The sequence below is a fragment of the Arachis hypogaea genome, chromosome 19 (assembly GCF_003086295.3).
Source record: "Arachis hypogaea cultivar Tifrunner chromosome 19, arahy.Tifrunner.gnm2.J5K5, whole genome shotgun sequence".
Classification (NCBI taxonomy): Eukaryota; Viridiplantae; Streptophyta; class Magnoliopsida; order Fabales; family Fabaceae; genus Arachis; species Arachis hypogaea.
Window position 1 is genome coordinate 31,355,597 of NC_092054.1, and position 18,296 is coordinate 31,373,892.

The 18,296-nt window shown below is 39.9% G+C and overlaps 1 non-coding gene and 1 pseudogene across 1 annotated transcript; both read left to right on the forward strand.

The window, feature by feature from the left end:
- The first annotated feature begins 8,557 nt into the window (after positions 1-8,557).
- Positions 8,558-8,661, forward strand: LOC112781976 (small nucleolar RNA R71). Its single transcript, XR_003192722.1, has one exon. It is a non-coding gene; the product is annotated as a small nucleolar RNA R71 (small nucleolar RNA).
- Positions 8,662-18,059: 9,398 nt separating this feature from the next.
- LOC112780248 (small nucleolar RNA R71) lies at positions 18,060-18,161 on the forward strand (annotated as a pseudogene).
- Positions 18,162-18,296: the final 135 nt, after the last annotated feature.

The window sequence follows — 18,296 nt, forward strand, 5'->3', positions numbered from 1 at the left end:
CTTGTTATGCTACGATTTAGGAAATTGCACGATCGGCAAGATTCCTTCCGGCAAGTGCACCGGTTATCGTCAAGTAAAAACTCACAATAGAGTGAGGTCGAATCCCACAAGGATTGGTTGAGTGAGCAATTCGAATTAGAAGTGTGTTCTAGTTGAGCGGAATCAAGATTTAGATGAGAATTGCGGAATGTAAAATTGGCGGGAAACGTAAATGACAAGAAATTTAAATGGCGGAATCTTAAATTGCATGAAGTAAAGAGCAGAAGCTAAATTGCTGAAATTAAAAGGGAATGGGGGTGATTGCATGAATTTAATTGCAGAATGTAAAGAGAAAGTGGAAATCAGAAATGGGGAATTCATTGGGTTATAGGAGATATTGAGATCTCCGAATCAAAACATGTTTATCTCTTCCTCAACCAATGCGTTCATTGAATTTTGCTTGGCAATCTTATATGATTGGATCCCAATCCCTTGGCTCACCAATTCTCTCTAAAAACAAACAAATTCCCAATCCCTTGGTTTAAATGTTCATAAGAAGAGATGATGCTCGATCACTGATTATACCACACAGTTTCATGAACCACAATTTGGTAAGATGACATGTCACAATATCCATCCAAACCCCAATCCAATTCACTGTGAGAAAGCTTCTCTAGCATGAATCCTCCATTCCTTTCCCAAGGTTCCGAAGGATTCCAATTATGGGTAGTTTCTTTCCCAAGACAACTACCCAATGGAATTAGATCGAGAAGCTTTCTAACAAAATTCAAGAGAAAAGATTGAAGAAGAAGATAAACTATTATTGATTCATTGAATTACAATAGAGCTCCCTAACCCAATGAAAGGGGGTTTAGTGAGTCATAGCTCTGAATTCAATTACAAAGATATGAAAACTAGCCAAAATGAAAAGGTAAAAGTCCCTCCTAACTTAAATTCTATCCTATTTATACACTTTCTATATTGAGCTTCTGTTGTGTTTCTTGGGCTTTGAGGCCTCTCCTTGCTTTCCTTTTGCCTTGGGTTTATGATCCATAATCTTGATGAGGCTGTTGATCCAAATTCTGTAACATTCATTGAGCCAACTTAGTGATAATCAAATAATGACACATGACTTAATAAATTGAAATTTCAGACTCATCAATCCTTTAGGCCCAATCCCATAAACCATGATATTCAATTGGGTTTCATACCAGAGTAAGTTTAAGTTAATGTTTGTGCTCAAATACTAACTTAAACCGCAATATTTTTGGCCCAGAAACCTTTTCCAAGAGTGGCGTTTAAGTTGCAGTTTAAGCTTAAACTGTAGCTTAAACGCCAGACACTTCCAGTGATGCCTTTTGTGGAAGCACGTTTAAGCTTCAGTTTAAGGTTAAACTGAAGCTTAAACGTGGAAATGGAAGAAGGCAGCCCTGGAGGGTAACTTAGTCGAACACGTTTAAGCTTCAGTTTAAGGTTAAACTGAAGCTTAAACGTGGAGATAGAGAAGGCAGCCCTGGAGGTCGAACACGTTTAAGCTCCAGTTTAAGGTTAAACTGGAGCTTAAACGTGGAAATAGAGAAAGCCATCCTGGAGGTCGAACACGTTTAAGCTCCAGTTTAAGGTTAAACTGGAGCTTAAACGTGGAAGCTGAGAAAGGTAGCCCTGGAGGTGTCGAACACGTTTAAGCTCCAGTTTAAGGTTAAACTGGAGCTTAAACGTGGAAATGACTCCCTGGTGCATTTCCCATTTCTGGCGTTTAACCTCCAGTTTAAGGTTAAACTGGAGGTTAAACGTGGAAATGCTTCCTGAGTGGCATTCTCATTCTGGCGTTTAACCTCCAGTTTAAGGTTAAACTGGAGGTTAAACTTCAGTTTCAGCATTTCTTAGCCTTCATGATTCTGGCGTTTAAGCTCCAGTTTAGGCTTAAACTGGAACTTAAACTCCACATGTGATATTCAAGCTTCCTTTATTGATTTTGTTGCTTCCTTGCCTAGCCTCTTCTTCCCTGAAATCATCCAAACAATTGCATCAAAGTCTTGCAAAATTTCATGAGAAATCTTCCATTCATAGCATTCAAGTAATATAACTAAAACTCATGGAATTTGCATCAAAATCATACTGTTTGGATGGTTCATTGCTTTGTTATTCTTTTAACCATTCTTGGTTACTTTAAGCTCAAGAAAATGCATAAAACAACTAAAACTAACAAAAAAATGCTAGTGAAACTAGCCTAAGATGCCTTGGCATCACAACACCAAACTTAATACTTGCTTGTCCCTAAGCAAGTCCTGAGTTATTTGAGAAGAAAGTATGAAACAGAAAGCAATTACATTGGCTATATTAGCAAGCATTTGAAGTTCATCAGAAGGGTTTTATGCAGAAAGTTGCAGCATCACTTTTTCATACTTATCAGGTAAGATTATCACTTTTTCATTGCATCCATCAAACACTGCTATGGCCTCTTGTTATTCTTATGTCCTTGGCACTTTTCTCTTCGTTGTTTTTCTTTTCTTTTTCTTAGAGCTCCTTTGCTCCTTGTTTGCTTGGTGTCATGTGTTGCACAAGCCTTTGGCATTTTCTTTTTCTTATCAGTGCACTACACATATCCACTTCAGGCATTTTAGTTCACATTTCTTCTTGAGACATTGGTGCCCAGCACCTCTTTGTGTGACTAAATGTTTTGTATTTAGGTTGCTCTTGATAATGGACTTTTGGTTGATAATCCCGGGTTAGTTAACCCAAGTTACCAAGTGTTGAAACACTCCTCAGAACCTATTCATCCAAGCATATCCTTAATACATAAACACCACAGGCATTTGTCTCAGAAGTTCAAACCATTGGTGCCTAGCTTATTTTCTCAAATTTTTTTTTTCTTTTTGGTTGCCCTTTTTCAGTGGCTTTTTCTTCTTCTTTTTCTTTCTTTTTCATGGCCAAAGACATTTATTCATCAAGATCCATAGACAGTTTTCAATTTCTACATAAAAAATGATAATTCTACACTCTATTTCCAGTGATCTGACTTAAACAATCAAGCATGCATACCACCACTTAATTCTACTTGATTTGTCACTAATTGAGCCAAGTTACTTTTGTTCAAACTTTTCTTTTATTTTTGGAAACAGAACAAGCATGGCAAGCACTTGTTTAAGAAAGTGAAGTTATATCCAAACATCTAGGCATTCCCTTTATTCAAAGCAATAAACAGACAAATATACTAAAAACTTCACATTCCAGAAAGATTCAACAATTACAGTTTAAACCAGAACAAGCATGCTTTTGTTTGCCCTTTTTAAAGAATTATCAAGGAACAATACCACCTTGTGAAATTCCTTGTTTTCTCTTTGTTGCCAGGAAACACTTTGATTTCTCCTTCTTCTCCTAATTGTTGCTTCATGTTTTAAGATCCTTGTTTCCTTTCCTGCAAAGAGTGATGAAGTTGCTTGCTTCTCAAGCACTTGAGTGGTTAGCTCAACTATGTGTGGGTAAGTATCTGAGTCTTAAGTTGGTGTGTGAACACCAAACTTAGTCTCCCACTTACTTCTCTGTTCTTTGAATCCTTGAGTTCTCTTTGGAATGAAGTTGCTGCTAAGGGTTTTAAGCATTTCTGTGACTGCTTAGAATGGTTGTTCCTTTCATATAATTCAAAGGTTGTTGTGTTCAGTTGATCTTTATGGTGGAACACCAAACTTAGAGTCACACATTCCCCTTTGAATTATTGATCTACGAATTCATTGTTTGGTGTGAAACACCAAACTTATTTCTTTGCAATGCACAGAAACTACTTCACCCTTTTTATTGAAACAAATAAAAGAAACAGCAAAAGGGTATTACCTCAGGTTGGGTTGCCTCCCAACAAGCGCTTCTTTAACGTCATTAGCTTGACGGTCAGCTTCCTCAGTTGAGGTGATATTTAACCTTGTCCTTCTCCTCCACATCTCCCAAGTAATGTTTGAGTCTTTGACCGTTCACAATGAAGGTTCGTTGTGACTTTTCTTCCATGATTTCTACTTGTCCATATTTGGAGACCTTGGTGACAAGGAATGGTCCAGACCACCTTGATTTTAGCTTCCCTGGAAATAGCTTCAGCCTAGAATTGTAGAGCAATACTTTTTGTCCTTCTTCAAATTTCCTTGGGGCTATGTTGCTGTCATGCTTCTTCTTTGCTCTTTCTTTGTAAATTTTGGCATTCTCATAAGCTTCAGCTCTGAATTCTTCCAACTCTTGAATTTGCAACATCCTTCTTTCTCCAGTAGCTTTGCTGTCCAAGTTCAAAAGTTTCAAGGCCCAGTATGCCTTGTGCTCCAACTCCAGTGGCAAATGGCAAGCTTTTCTGTATACTAGTTGGTAAGGAGACATTCCAATTGGTGTTTTGAAAGCTGTCCTATATGCCCAAAGAGCATCATCTAGCTTAATCGACCAGTCCTTCCTTGAAGTTCCCACAGTCTTTTCCAGGATCCTTTTGAGTTCTCTGTTAGATATTTCGGCTTGCCCACTTGTTTGTGGATGGTATGGTGTGGCTACCTTGTGTTTGACTCCATATTTTAGAAGCAATGCCTCTAATGGTTTGTTGCAGAAGTGGCTTCCTCCATCACTGATGATTGCTCTTGGAACCCCAAAATGGCAAAAAATGTGTTTTCTGAGGAAGTTCATGACTACCTTATTATCATTGGTTGGAGTTGCTATTGCTTCAACCCATTTGGAGACATAGTCTACTGCCACAAGAATGTAATTATTTGAGTATGAGGAGGGAAAGGGTCCCATGAAATCTATCCCCCATACATCAAACAATTCAAGTTCTAGAATGAATTGTTGTGGCATTTCATTTCTTCTTGGCAGGTTCCCCGCTTTCTGGCATTCATGGCAGTGCTTCACTAGTTCCTTTGCATCTTTGAAGATAGTGGGCCAATAAAAACCACACTGCAACACCTTAGCTGCTGTTCTTTCTCCTGCAAAATGTCCTCCATAAGTGGAGCCATGGCAGTCCCATAAGACTTCCCTTCCTTCTTCCTCTGATATGCATCTTCTGAGTATGCCATCGGAACATTTTTTGAACAAGTATGGTTCGTCCCAGATGAAGTATTTGGCATCATTTACCAATTTCTTCCTTTGATGCTTGTTAAATTCCAACGGCAAACTCCCAGTGGCCTTGAAGTTTGCTATGTCTGCAAACCAGGGTGCTTTGGGAATTACCATGAGTTGTTCATCAGGAAAGCACTCATTTATATGTGTGCTTTGTGCGCTTCCTTCTTCACATGGTATCCTTGATAAATGGTCTGCCACCTTGTTCTCTACACCCTTCTTGTCTTTGATTTCAATGTCAAATTCCTGCAACAAAAGAACCCATCTAATAAGTCTTGGTTTGGATTCTTGTTTAGCAAGTAAGTATTTTAAAGCTGAATGATCAGTGAAGACAATGACTTTAGATCCAATGAGATAGGATCTAAATTTGTCAAATGCAAAGACTATTGCCAAGAGTTCTTTTTCAGTGGTTGTGTAATTCCTTTGGTTAGCATTCAAGACTTTACTGGCATAATAAATCACATGTACCAAATTGTCTTTCCTTTGTCCTAACACTGCCCCAATAGCAAGGTCTGATGCATCACACATCAGTTCAAAAGGTAAGTTCCAATCAGGCGGGGCAATGATAGGTGCAGAGGAAAGTTTTTGCTTCAAAAGTTCATAGGCTAGCATGCAATTTTTATCAAATACAAAGGGTGTATCAGAGACAAGCAAGTTACTCAAAGGTTTGGCTATTTTAGAAAAGTCTCTAATAAACCTTCTGTAAAAACCAGCGTGTCCCAAAAAACTCCTAACTGCCTTGACATTACTTGGTGGAGGTAGTTTTTCAATGATTTCCACCTTAGCTCTGTCCACCTCAATGCCTCTATTAGAGATTTTGTGGCCAAGGACTATTCCTTCTGTGACCATGAAATGACATTTTTCCCAGTTTAATACTAGGTTAGTCTCTTGGCACCTCTTAAGCACCAAGGCAAGGTGGTGTAGGCAGCTAGGAAAAGAATCTCCAAACACAGAAAAATCATCCATGAAGACCTCAATAAATTTTTCAATCATGTCCGAAAAGATGGACAGCATGCATCTTTGGAAAGTGGCAGGTGCATTGCACAATCCAAAGGGCATGCGTCTATAAGCAAAAACTCCATATGGACAAACAAATGATGTTTTCTCTTGATCTCTAGGATCAACTACTATCTGATTATAGCCTAAGTATCCATCTAAAAAGCAATAGTAAGCATGTCCTGCAAGCCTTTCAAGCATCTGATCCATGAATGGGAGTGGGAAATGATCTTTTCTGGTGGCTTCATTGAGCTTCCTGTAGTCTATGCACATCCTCCACCCAGTGACAGTTCTTGTGGGTATGAGTTCGTTCCTCTCATTTGGCACCACAGTTATGCCACCTTTCTTGGGAACTACATGGATGGGACTAACCCATGGGCTATCAGAAATGGGGTAGATTACCCCTGCCTGCCATAACTTCATGACCTCCTTTTGTACCACTTCTTTCATGACGGGATTCAATCTTCTCTGAGCTTGGATGGAGGGTCTAGCATCCTCTTCTAACAAGATTTTATGCATGCATATGGATGAACTTATCCCCTTCAAATCAGCTAGGGTCCATCCAATGGCATCTTGATGAGTTTGTAGCACCTTGATCAATTCTTCTTCCTGTTCTTGACTCAGGGCAGAGCTAATGATAACAGGATGACTCTCATCACTACCCAAGTATGCATACTTGAGATTAGGGGGCAATGCTTTGAGCTCAGGTTTTGGTGCTTCCTTCTCTTCTTTCACTATCTCTGGCATGTTTGGCATGGTTGTTTCAGCAGCCTTGATGTCACTAACTTCTATGTCCTTGGTGAACTCCTCCTCTGCCACTTCCTTTGTTGTTTCCTCAAAGGTTTCTTGTACTGTAATGTCCACTACATCCACCCTCATGCATTCCCTTAGTGATTCTGATGGATAGCTCATTGCCTTGAATACGTTAAACACCAATTTCTCATCATGTAGTCTAAGAGTGAGTTCACCCTTTTGTACATCTATGATGGCTCCAGCAGTAGCCAGGAAGGGTCTTCCCAGAATTATTGAAGCTTTGGCTTCTTCCTCCAGATCTAACACCACAAAATCAGCAGGAAATATAAAATCTCCCACCTTCACCAACAAATCCTCAACTATCCCATGAGGGAATTTAAAAGTTCGATCTGCCAATTGGAGGGCCATTCTTGTTGGTTTGGCTTCCTCAATCTTCATTCTTCTCATCATTGTTAGAGACATCAAATTGATACTGGCCCCTAAGTCACACAAGGCCTTCTCCACCATGACTTCTCCTATGATGCAGGGGATTTGGAAACTGCCTGGATCCTTCAATTTCTGAGGCAATTTGTGCTGGATGATGGCACTGCATTCTTCAGTTAACAACACAGTTTCCTCGTTTCTCCAGCTTCTTTTCTTGGTCATTAATTCCTTTAAGAATTTTGCATAGAGTGGCATTTGCTCTATTGCTTCAGCAAACGGAATGTTGATTTGAAGCTTCTTGAAAATCTCCAAGAACCTGGAGAATTGGCCATCCTTTTCACTTTTCATCAAACGTTGAGGATATGGTGCTTTAGGTGTATAAGGCTTCAGGACCTCTTTTTCTTTTTCTTTTGTTGCAGACGATGTAAAAGATTGTCCTTGTTCCTTATCTCTCACATTTTCCTTTGCTTCATCCTCTGTGGTTTCCTTTGAGATCTCCTTTAGATTCTTTCCGCTTCTGAGGGTTATGGCCTTACATTCTTCCCTTGCAATAGCCTTGGCAGCATGAGAAACGCTTGTCCCAGGGGTTTGCTTAGACAAATACGCAATTTGATTTTCTAGCTTCTGGATGGCAGCTCCTTGGTTTTGCAGGTTAGAATTTACTTCTTCCTTAAAAGCTTTCAATTCGGTTATGTCTTGACTCATGGTTGCAAGCATTCCTTCTATCCTGTTTAATTGATCTTGAAATTGTTGGTTCGGATTAGGTTGAGCAGGTTGATTATTTTGGCTATGATATGGTGGTTGAGAGTAAGTGTTTTGTGTGGCTTGGTATGATCTTTGGTTGGAGTTTTGGTATGTGGACTTGTTATGTTGGTTTTGCTGGTTTCCCCACCCAAAGTTTGGGTAGTTTTTCCAGCCTGGGTTGTAAGTGTTGGAATGTGGATCATATGGTTGCCTTTGTTGATTTCCTACATAATTGGCCTCTTCCCAATCACCTCCTTCAGTGCTTTCTTCCTCTTGATCTTGTGTGTGTATTGCAGCCACTTGTTTTGTTTCTAATTTCCTGGTGAGCTCTGCTAGTTGCTTGGCAAACACCTTGTTTTGGGCTAGAATTGTATCAACATGGTTCAGCTCCATGACTCCCTTAGTGTTGTGTCTCTCTGATGCATAGTAGTACTCATTCTCAGCCACTGTCTCAATCACTTCAATGGCTTCTTCCACAGCCTTTTTCCTGTTCAATGAACCTCCTGATGAATGGTCTACAGCCTTCCTTGATTCATAAGACAGTCCATCATAGAAAATATGCAATTGCACCCAGTCATAGAACATGTCTGGTGGGCATTTCCTTGTCAAATCCTTGAATCTCTCCCATGCCTCGTAGAGAGTTTCACCATCTTGTTGTCTAAACGTCTGAACCTCAGATCGAAGCCTATTGACCTTTTGTGGGGGGTAGAAACGTGCCAGAAACTTGCTTTCCACCTCATCCCAGGTTGTTAGGCTCCCCCTTGGGAATGATTCCAGCCACTTAGCTGCCTTGTCCCTAAGTGAAAATGGGAACAAAAGCAGTTTATATGCATCTTCCTGGACTCCATTGGACTTCACAGTGTCGTAAATTCTCAGGAATTTTGTGAGATGTTGGTTTGGGTCTTCATTAGCACTTCCACCAAATGAACAATGATTCTCCACAAGTGATATTAGCTGTGGTTTGAGCTCAAAATTGTTGGCCTGAATGGGCGGTTTCTGAATGCTGCTACCACAATTCCCAGAGGTTGGGTTTATGTATGAACTAAGAACCCTCCTCTCGGGAATGGCATTGTTTCCATCAGCTCTCTCATGGTTGTGAACTTCTCTCTCCATGTTGAGGTCTAGAGCTTCCTCAAAATTGTCCTCAGATTCTCCTTCAGATTCTTCTTCTCCCAGTACTCTCTTCCCTCTTGCTTCCCTTCTCAATCTATGAAGGGTCCTCTCTGGTTCGGTATATGGAGGAGTTGATGTCTCTCCTCTCCTACCTGTCATACAAGAACACAGCACAGGCAACAAACAAGTGAAATACTCTTGGTTAATGGAAGAGTATGGTTAGAGCAGTTGAGGAATTAATTCAAACAGTTAGTGAGTCAGTGAGTTAGTTGCTTGAATTTAAAGGCATAAAGAAAGAAAGCATGTAACAGAGTGCAGAAATTAAAATTCAACAAGTAACTTGTACTGAATTAATCAAAACAAACAAAAAAATGCTCAATCTAGTTAACTTCCAATTTGAGAATTGTCAATCGAAAACCAATCCCCGGCAACGGCGCCATAAACTTGATGCGCATAAACTTGTTATGCTACGATTTAGGAAATTGCACGATCGGCAAGATTCCTTCCGGCAAGTGCACCGGTTATCGTCAAGTAAAAACTCACAATAGAGTGAGGTCGAATCCCACAAGGATTGGTTGAGTGAGCAATTCGAATTAGAAGTGTGTTCTAGTTGAGCGGAATCAAGATTTAGATGAGAATTGCGGAATGTAAAATTGGCGGGAAACGTAAATGACAAGAAATTTAAATGGCGGAATCTTAAATTGCATGAAGTAAAGAGCAGAAGCTAAATTGCTGAAATTAAAAGGGAATGGGGGTGATTGCATGAATTTAATTGCAGAATGTAAAGAGAAAGTGGAAATCAGAAATGGGGAATTCATTGGGTTATAGGAGATATTGAGATCTCCGAATCAAAACATGTTTATCTCTTCCTCAACCAATGCGTTCATTGAATTTTGCTTGGCAATCTTATATGATTGGATCCCAATCCCTTGGCTCACCAATTCTCTCTAAAAACAAACAAATTCCCAATCCCTTGGTTTAAATGTTCATAAGAAGAGATGATGCTCGATCACTGATTATACCACACAGTTTCATGAACCACAATTTGGTAAGATGACATGTCACAATATCCATCCAAACCCCAATCCAATTCACTGTGAGAAAGCTTCTCTAGCATGAATCCTCCATTCCTTTCCCAAGGTTCCGAAGGATTCCAATTATGGGTAGTTTCTTTCCCAAGACAACTACCCAATGGAATTAGATCGAGAAGCTTTCTAACAAAATTCAAGAGAAAAGATTGAAGAAGAAGATAAACTATTATTGATTCATTGAATTACAATAGAGCTCCCTAACCCAATGAAAGGGGGTTTAGTGAGTCATAGCTCTGAATTCAATTACAAAGATATGAAAACTAGCCAAATGAAAAGGTAAAAGTCCTCCTAACTTAAATTCTATCCTATTTATACACTTTCTATATTGAGCTTCTGTTGTGTTTCTTGGGCTTTGAGGCCTCTCCTTGCTTTCCTTTTGCCTTGGGTTTATGATCCATAATCTTGATGAGGCTGTTGATCCAAATTCTGTAACATTCATTGAGCCAACTTAGTGATAATCAAATAATGACACATGACTTAATAAATTGAAATTTCAGACTCATCAATCCTTTAGGCCCAATCCCATAAACCATGATATTCAATTGGGTTTCATACCAGAGTAAGTTTAAGTTAATGTTTGTGCTCAAATACTAACTTAAACCGCAATATTTTTGGCCCAGAAACCTTTTCCAAGAGTGGCGTTTAAGTTGCAGTTTAAGCTTAAACTGTAGCTTAAACGCCAGACACTTCCAGTGATGCCTTTTGTGGAAGCACGTTTAAGCTTCAGTTTAAGGTTAAACTGAAGCTTAAACGTGGAAATGGAAGAAGGCAGCCCTGGAGGGTAACTTAGTCGAACACGTTTAAGCTTCAGTTTAAGGTTAAACTGAAGCTTAAACGTGGAGATAGAGAAGGCAGCCCTGGAGGTCGAACACGTTTAAGCTCCAGTTTAAGGTTAAACTGGAGCTTAAACGTGGAAATAGAGAAAGCCATCCTGGAGGTCGAACACGTTTAAGCTCCAGTTTAAGGTTAAACTGGAGCTTAAACGTGGAAGCTGAGAAAGGTAGCCCTGGAGGTGTCGAACACGTTTAAGCTCCAGTTTAAGGTTAAACTGGAGCTTAAACGTGGAAATGACTCCCTGGTGCATTTCCCATTTCTGGCGTTTAACCTCCAGTTTAAGGTTAAACTGGAGGTTAAACGTGGAAATGCTTCCTGAGTGGCATTCTCATTCTGGCGTTTAACCTCCAGTTTAAGGTTAAACTGGAGGTTAAACTTCAGTTTCAGCATTTCTTAGCCTTCATGATTCTGGCGTTTAAGCTCCAGTTTAGGCTTAAACTGGAACTTAAACTCCACATGTGATATTCAAGCTTCCTTTATTGATTTTGTTGCTTCCTTGCCTAGCCTCTTCTTCCCTGAAATCATCCAAACAATTGCATCAAAGTCTTGCAAAATTTCATGAGAAATCTTCCATTCATAGCATTCAAGTAATATAACTAAAACTCATGGAATTTGCATCAAAATCATACTGTTTGGATGGTTCATTGCTTTGTTATTCTTTTAACCATTCTTGGTTACTTTAAGCTCAAGAAAATGCATAAAACAACTAAAACTAACAAAAAAATGCTAGTGAAACTAGCCTAAGATGCCTTGGCATCACAACACCAAACTTAATACTTGCTTGTCCCTAAGCAAGTCCTGAGTTATTTGAGAAGAAAGTATGAAACAGAAAGCAATTACATTGGCTATATTAGCAAGCATTTGAAGTTCATCAGAAGGGTTTTATGCAGAAAGTTGCAGCATCACTTTTTCATACTTATCAGGTAAGATTATCACTTTTTCATTGCATCCATCAAACACTGCTATGGCCTCTTGTTATTCTTATGTCCTTGGCACTTTTCTCTTCGTTGTTTTTCTTTTCTTTTTCTTAGAGCTCCTTTGCTCCTTGTTTGCTTGGTGTCATGTGTTGCACAAGCCTTTGGCATTTTCTTTTTCTTATCAGTGCACTACACATATCCACTTCAGGCATTTTAGTTCACATTTCTTCTTGAGACATTGGTGCCCAGCACCTCTTTGTGTGACTAAATGTTTTGTATTTAGGTTGCTCTTGATAATGGACTTTTGGTTGATAATCCCGGGTTAGTTAACCCAAGTTACCAAGTGTTGAAACACTCCTCAGAACCTATTCATCCAAGCATATCCTTAATACATAAACACCACAGGCATTTGTCTCAGAAGTTCAAACCATTGGTGCCTAGCTTATTTTCTCAATTTTTTTTCTTTTTGGTTGCCCTTTTTCAGTGGCTTTTTCTTCTTCTTTTTCTTTCTTTTTCATGGCCAAAGACATTTATTCATCAAGATCCATAGACAGTTTTCAATTTCTACATAAAAAATGATAATTCTACACTCTATTTCCAGTGATCTGACTTAAACAATCAAGCATGCATACCACCACTTAATTCTACTTGATTTGTCACTAATTGAGCCAAGTTACTTTTGTTCAAACTTTTCTTTTATTTTTGGAAACAGAACAAGCATGGCAAGCACTTGTTTAAGAAAGTGAAGTTATATCCAAACATCTAGGCATTCCCTTTATTCAAAGCAATAAACAGACAAATATACTAAAAACTTCACATTCCAGAAAGATTCAACAATTACAGTTTAAACCAGAACAAGCATGCTTTTGTTTGCCCTTTTTAAAGAATTATCAAGGAACAATACCACCTTGTGAAATTCCTTGTTTTCTCTTTGTTGCCAGGAAACACTTTGATTTCTCTTCTTCTCCTAATTGTTGCTTCATGTTTTAAGATCCTTGTTTCCTTTCCTGCAAAGAGTGATGAAGTTGCTTGCTTCTCAAGCACTTGAGTGGTTAGCTCAACTATGTGTGGGTAAGTATCTGAGTCTTAAGTTGGTGTGTGAACACCAAACTTAGTCTCCCACTTACTTCTCTGTTCTTTGAATCCTTGAGTTCTCTTTGGAATGAAGTTGCTGCTAAGGGTTTTAAGCATTTCTGTGACTGCTTAGAATGGTTGTTCCTTTCATATAATTCAAAGGTTGTTGTGTTCAGTTGATCTTTATGGTGGAACACCAAACTTAGAGTCACACATTCCCCTTTGAATTATTGATCACGAATTCATTGTTTGGTGTGAAACACCAAACTTATTTCTTTGCAATGCACAGAAACTACTTCACCCTTTTTATTGAAACAAATAAAGAAACAGCAAAAGGGTATTACCTCAGGTTGGGTTGCCTCCCAACAAGCGCTTCTTTAACGTCATTAGCTTGACGGTCAGCTTCCTCAGTTGAGGTGATATTTAACCTTGTCCTTCTCCTCCACATCTCCCAAGTAATGTTTAGTCTTTGACCGTTCACAATGAAGGTTCGTTGTGACTTTTCTTCCATGATTTCTACTTGTCCATATTTGGAGACCTTGGTGACAAGGAATGGTCCAGACCACCTTGATTTTAGCTTCCCTGGAAATAGCTTCAGCCTAGAATTGTAGAGCAATACTTTTTGTCCTTCTTCAAATTTCCTTGGGGCTATGTTGCTGTCATGCTTCTTCTTTGCTCTTTCTTTGTAAATTTTGGCATTCTCATAAGCTTCAGCTCTGAATTCTTCCAACTCTTGAATTTGCAACATCCTTCTTTCTCCAGTAGCTTTGCTGTCCAAGTTCAAAAGTTTCAAGGCCCAGTATGCCTTGTGCTCCAACTCCAGTGGCAAATGGCAAGCTTTTCCGTATACTAGTTGGTAAGGAGACATTCCAATTGGTGTTTTGAAAGCTGTCCTATATGCCCAAAGAGCATCATCTAGCTTAATCGACCAGTCCTTCCTTGAAGTTCCCACAGTCTTTTCCAGGATCCTTTTGAGTTCTCTGTTAGATATTTCGGCTTGCCCACTTGTTTGTGGATGGTATGGTGTGGCTACCTTGTGTTTGACTCCATATTTTAGAAGCAATGCCTCTAATGGTTTGTTACAGAAGTGGCTTCCTCCATCACTGATGATTGCTCTTGGAACCCCAAAACGGCAAAAAATGTGTTTTCTGAGGAAGTTCATGACTACCTTATTATCATTGGTTGGAGTTGCTATTGCTTCAACCCATTTGGAGACATAGTCTACTGCCACAAGAATGTAATTATTTGAGTATGAGGAGGGAAAGGGTCCCATGAAATCTATCCCCCATACATCAAACAATTCAAGTTCCAGAATGAATTGTTGTGGCATTTCATTTTTTCTTGGCAGGTTCCCCGCTTTCTGGCATTCATGGCAGTGCTTCACTAGTTCCTTTGCATCTTTGAAGATAGTGGGCCAATAAAAACCACACTGCAACACCTTAGCTGCTGTTCTTTCTCCTGCAAAATGTCCTCCATAAGTGGAGCCATGGCAGTCCCATAAGACTTCCCTTCCTTCTTCCTCTGATATGCATCTTCTGAGTATGCCATCGGAACATTTTTTGAACAAGTATGGTTCGTCCCAGATGAAGTATTTGGCATCATTTACCAATTTCTTCCTTTGATGCTTGTTAAATTCCAACGGCAAACTCCCAGTGGCCTTGAAGTTTGCTATGTCTGCAAACCAGGGTGCTTTGGGAATTACCATGAGTTGTTCATCAGGAAAGCACTCATTTATATGTGTGCTTTGTGCGCTTCCTTCTTCACATGGTATCCTTGATAAATGGTCTGCCACCTTGTTCTCTACACCCTTCTTGTCTTTGATTTCAATGTCAAATTCCTGCAACAAAAGAACCCATCTAATAAGTCTTGGTTTGGATTCTTGTTTAGCAAGTAAGTATTTTAAAGCTGAATGATCAGTGAAGACAATGACTTTAGATCCAATGAGATAGGATCTAAATTTGTCAAATGCAAAGACTATTGCCAAGAGTTCTTTTTCAGTGGTTGTGTAATTCCTTTGGTTAGCATTCAAGACTTTACTGGCATAATAAATCACATGTACCAAATTGTCTTTCCTTTGTCCTAACACTGCCCCAATAGCAAGGTCTGATGCATCACACATCAGTTCAAAAGGTAAGTTCCAATCAGGCGGGGCAATGATAGGTGCAGAGGAAAGTTTTTGCTTCAAAAGTTCATAGGCTAGCATGCAATTTTTATCAAATACAAAGGGTGTATCAGAGACAAGCAAGTTACTCAAAGGTTTGGCTATTTTAGAAAAGTCTCTAATAAACCTTCTGTAAAAACCAGCGTGTCCCAAAAAACTCCTAACTGCCTTGACATTACTTGGTGGAGGTAGTTTTTCAATGATTTCCACCTTAGCTCTGTCCACCTCAATGCCTCTATTAGAGATTTTGTGGCCAAGGACTATTCCTTCTGTGACCATGAAATGACATTTTTCCCAGTTTAATACTAGGTTAGTCTCTTGGCACCTCTTAAGCACCAAGGCAAGGTGGTGTAGGCAGCTAGGAAAAGAATCTCCAAACACAGAAAAATCATCCATGAAGACCTCAATAAATTTTTCAATCATGTCCGAAAAGATGGACAGCATGCATCTTTGGAAAGTGGCAGGTGCATTGCACAATCCAAAGGGCATGCGTCTATAAGCAAAAACTCCATATGGACAAACAAATGATGTTTTCTCTTGATCTCTAGGATCAACTACTATCTGATTATAGCCTAAGTATCCATCCAAAAGCAATAGTAAGCATGTCCTGCAAGCCTTTCAAGCATCTGATCCATGAATGGGAGTGGGAAATGATCTTTTCTGGTGGCTTCATTGAGCTTCCTGTAGTCTATGCACATCCTCCACCCAGTGACAGTTCTTGTGGGTATGAGTTCGTTCCTCTCATTTGGCACCACAGTTATGCCACCTTTCTTGGGAACTACATGGATGGGACTAACCCATGGGCTATCAGAAATGGGGTAGATTACCCCTGCCTGCCATAACTTCATGACCTCCTTTTGTACCACTTCTTTCATGACGGGATTCAATCTTCTCTGAGCTTGGATGGAGGGTCTAGCATCCTCTTCTAACAAGATTTTATGCATGCATATGGATGAACTTATCCCCTTCAAATCAGCTAGGGTCCATCCAATGGCATCTTGATGAGTTTGTAGCACCTTGATCAATTCTTCTTCCTTTCTTGACTCAGGGCAGAGCTAATGATAACAGGATGACTCTCATCACTACCAAGTATGCATACTTGAGATTAGGGGCAATGCTTTGAGCTCAGGTTTTGGTGCTTCCTTCTCTTCTTCACTATCTCTGGCATGTTGGCATGGTTGTTTCAGCAGCCTTGATGTCACTAATTCTATGTCTTGGTGACTCCTCCTCTGCACTTCCTTTGTTGTTTCCTCAAGTTTCTTGTACTGCAATGTCCACTAATCACCTCATGCATTCCTTAGTGATTCTGATGGATAGCTCATTGCCTTGAATACGTTAAACACCAATTTCTCATCATGTAGTCTAAGAGTGAGTTCACCCTTTTGTACATCTATGATGGCTCCAGCAGTAGCCAGGAAGGGTCTTCCCAGAATTATTGAAGCTTTGGCTTCTTCCTCCAGATCTAACACCACAAAATCAGCAGGAAATATAAAATCTCCCACCTTCACCAACAAATCCTCAACTATCCCATGAGGGAATTTAAAAGTTCGATCTGCCAATTGGAGGGCCATTCTTGTTGGTTTGGCTTCCTCAATCTTCATTCTTCTCATCATTGTTAGAGACATCAAATTGATACTGGCCCTAAGTCACACAAGGCCTTCTCCACCATGACTTCTCCTATGATGCAGGGGATTTGGAAACTGCCTGGATCCTTCAATTTCTGAGGCAATTTGTGCTGGATGATGGCACTGCATTCTTCAGTTAACAACACAGTTTCCTCGTTTCTCCAGCTTCTTTTCTGGTCATTAATTCCTTTAAGAATTTTGCATAGAGTGGCATTTGCTCTATTGCTTCAGCAAACGGAATGTTGATTTGAAGCTTCTTGAAAATCTCCAAGAACCTGGAGAATTGGCCATCCTTTTCACTTTTCATCAAACGTTGAGGATATGGTGCTTTAGGTGTATAAGGCTTCAGGACCTTTTTTCTTTTCTTTTGTTGCAGACGATGTAAAGATTGTCCTTGTTCCTTATCTCTCACATTTTCCTTTGCTTCATCCTCTGTGGTTTCCTTTGAATCTCCTTTAGATTCTTTCCGCTTCTGAGGTTATGGCCTTACATTCTTCCTTGCAATAGCCTTGGCAGCATGAGAAACGCTTGTCCAGGGGTTTGCTTAGACAAATACGCAATTTGATTTTCTAGCTTCTGGATGGCAGCTCCTTGGTTTTGCAGGTTAGAATTTACTTCTTCCTAAGCTTTCAATTCGGTTATGTCTTGACTCATGGTTGCAAGCATTCCTTCTATCCTGTTTAATTGATCTTGAAATTGTTGGTTCGGATTAGGTTGAGCAGGTTGATTATTTTGGCTATGATATGGTGGTTGAGAGTAAGTGTTTTGTGTGGCTTGGTATGATCTTTGGTTGGAGTTTTGGTATGTGGACTTGTTATGTTGGTTTTGCTGGTTTCCCCACCCAAAGTTTGGGTAGTTTTTCCAGCCTGGGTTGTAAGTGTTGGAATGTGGATCATATGGTTGCCTTTGTTGATTTCCTACATATTGGCCTCTTCCCAATCACCTCCTTCAGTGCTTTCTTCTTTGATCTTGTGTGTGTATTGCAGCCACTTGTTTTGTTTCTAATTTCCTGGTGAGCTCTGCTAGTTGCTTGGCAACACCTTGTTTTGGGCTAGAATTGTATCAACATGGTTCAGCTCCATGACTCCCTTAGTGTTGTGTCTCTCTGATGCATAGTAGTACTCATTCTCAGCACTGTCTCAATCACTTCATGGCTTCTTCCCAGCCTTTTTCCTGATTCAATGAACCTCCTGATGAATGGTCTACAGCCTTCCTTGATTCATAAGACAGTCCATCATAGAAAATATGCAATTGCACCCAGTCATGGAACATGTCTGGTGGGCATTTCCTTGTCAAATCCTTGAATCTCTCCCATGCCTCGTAGAGGTTTCACCATCTTGTTGTCTAAACGTCTGAACTCAGATCGAAGCCTATTGACCTTTTGTGGGGGGTAGAAACGTGCCAGAAACTTGCTTTCCACCTCATCCCAGGTTGTTAGGCGCTTTTCCCCCCCTTTTGTGGGGGGAAAAATTTTGGATGTTTCCAGCCCCCCCATTAGTGCCTCCCT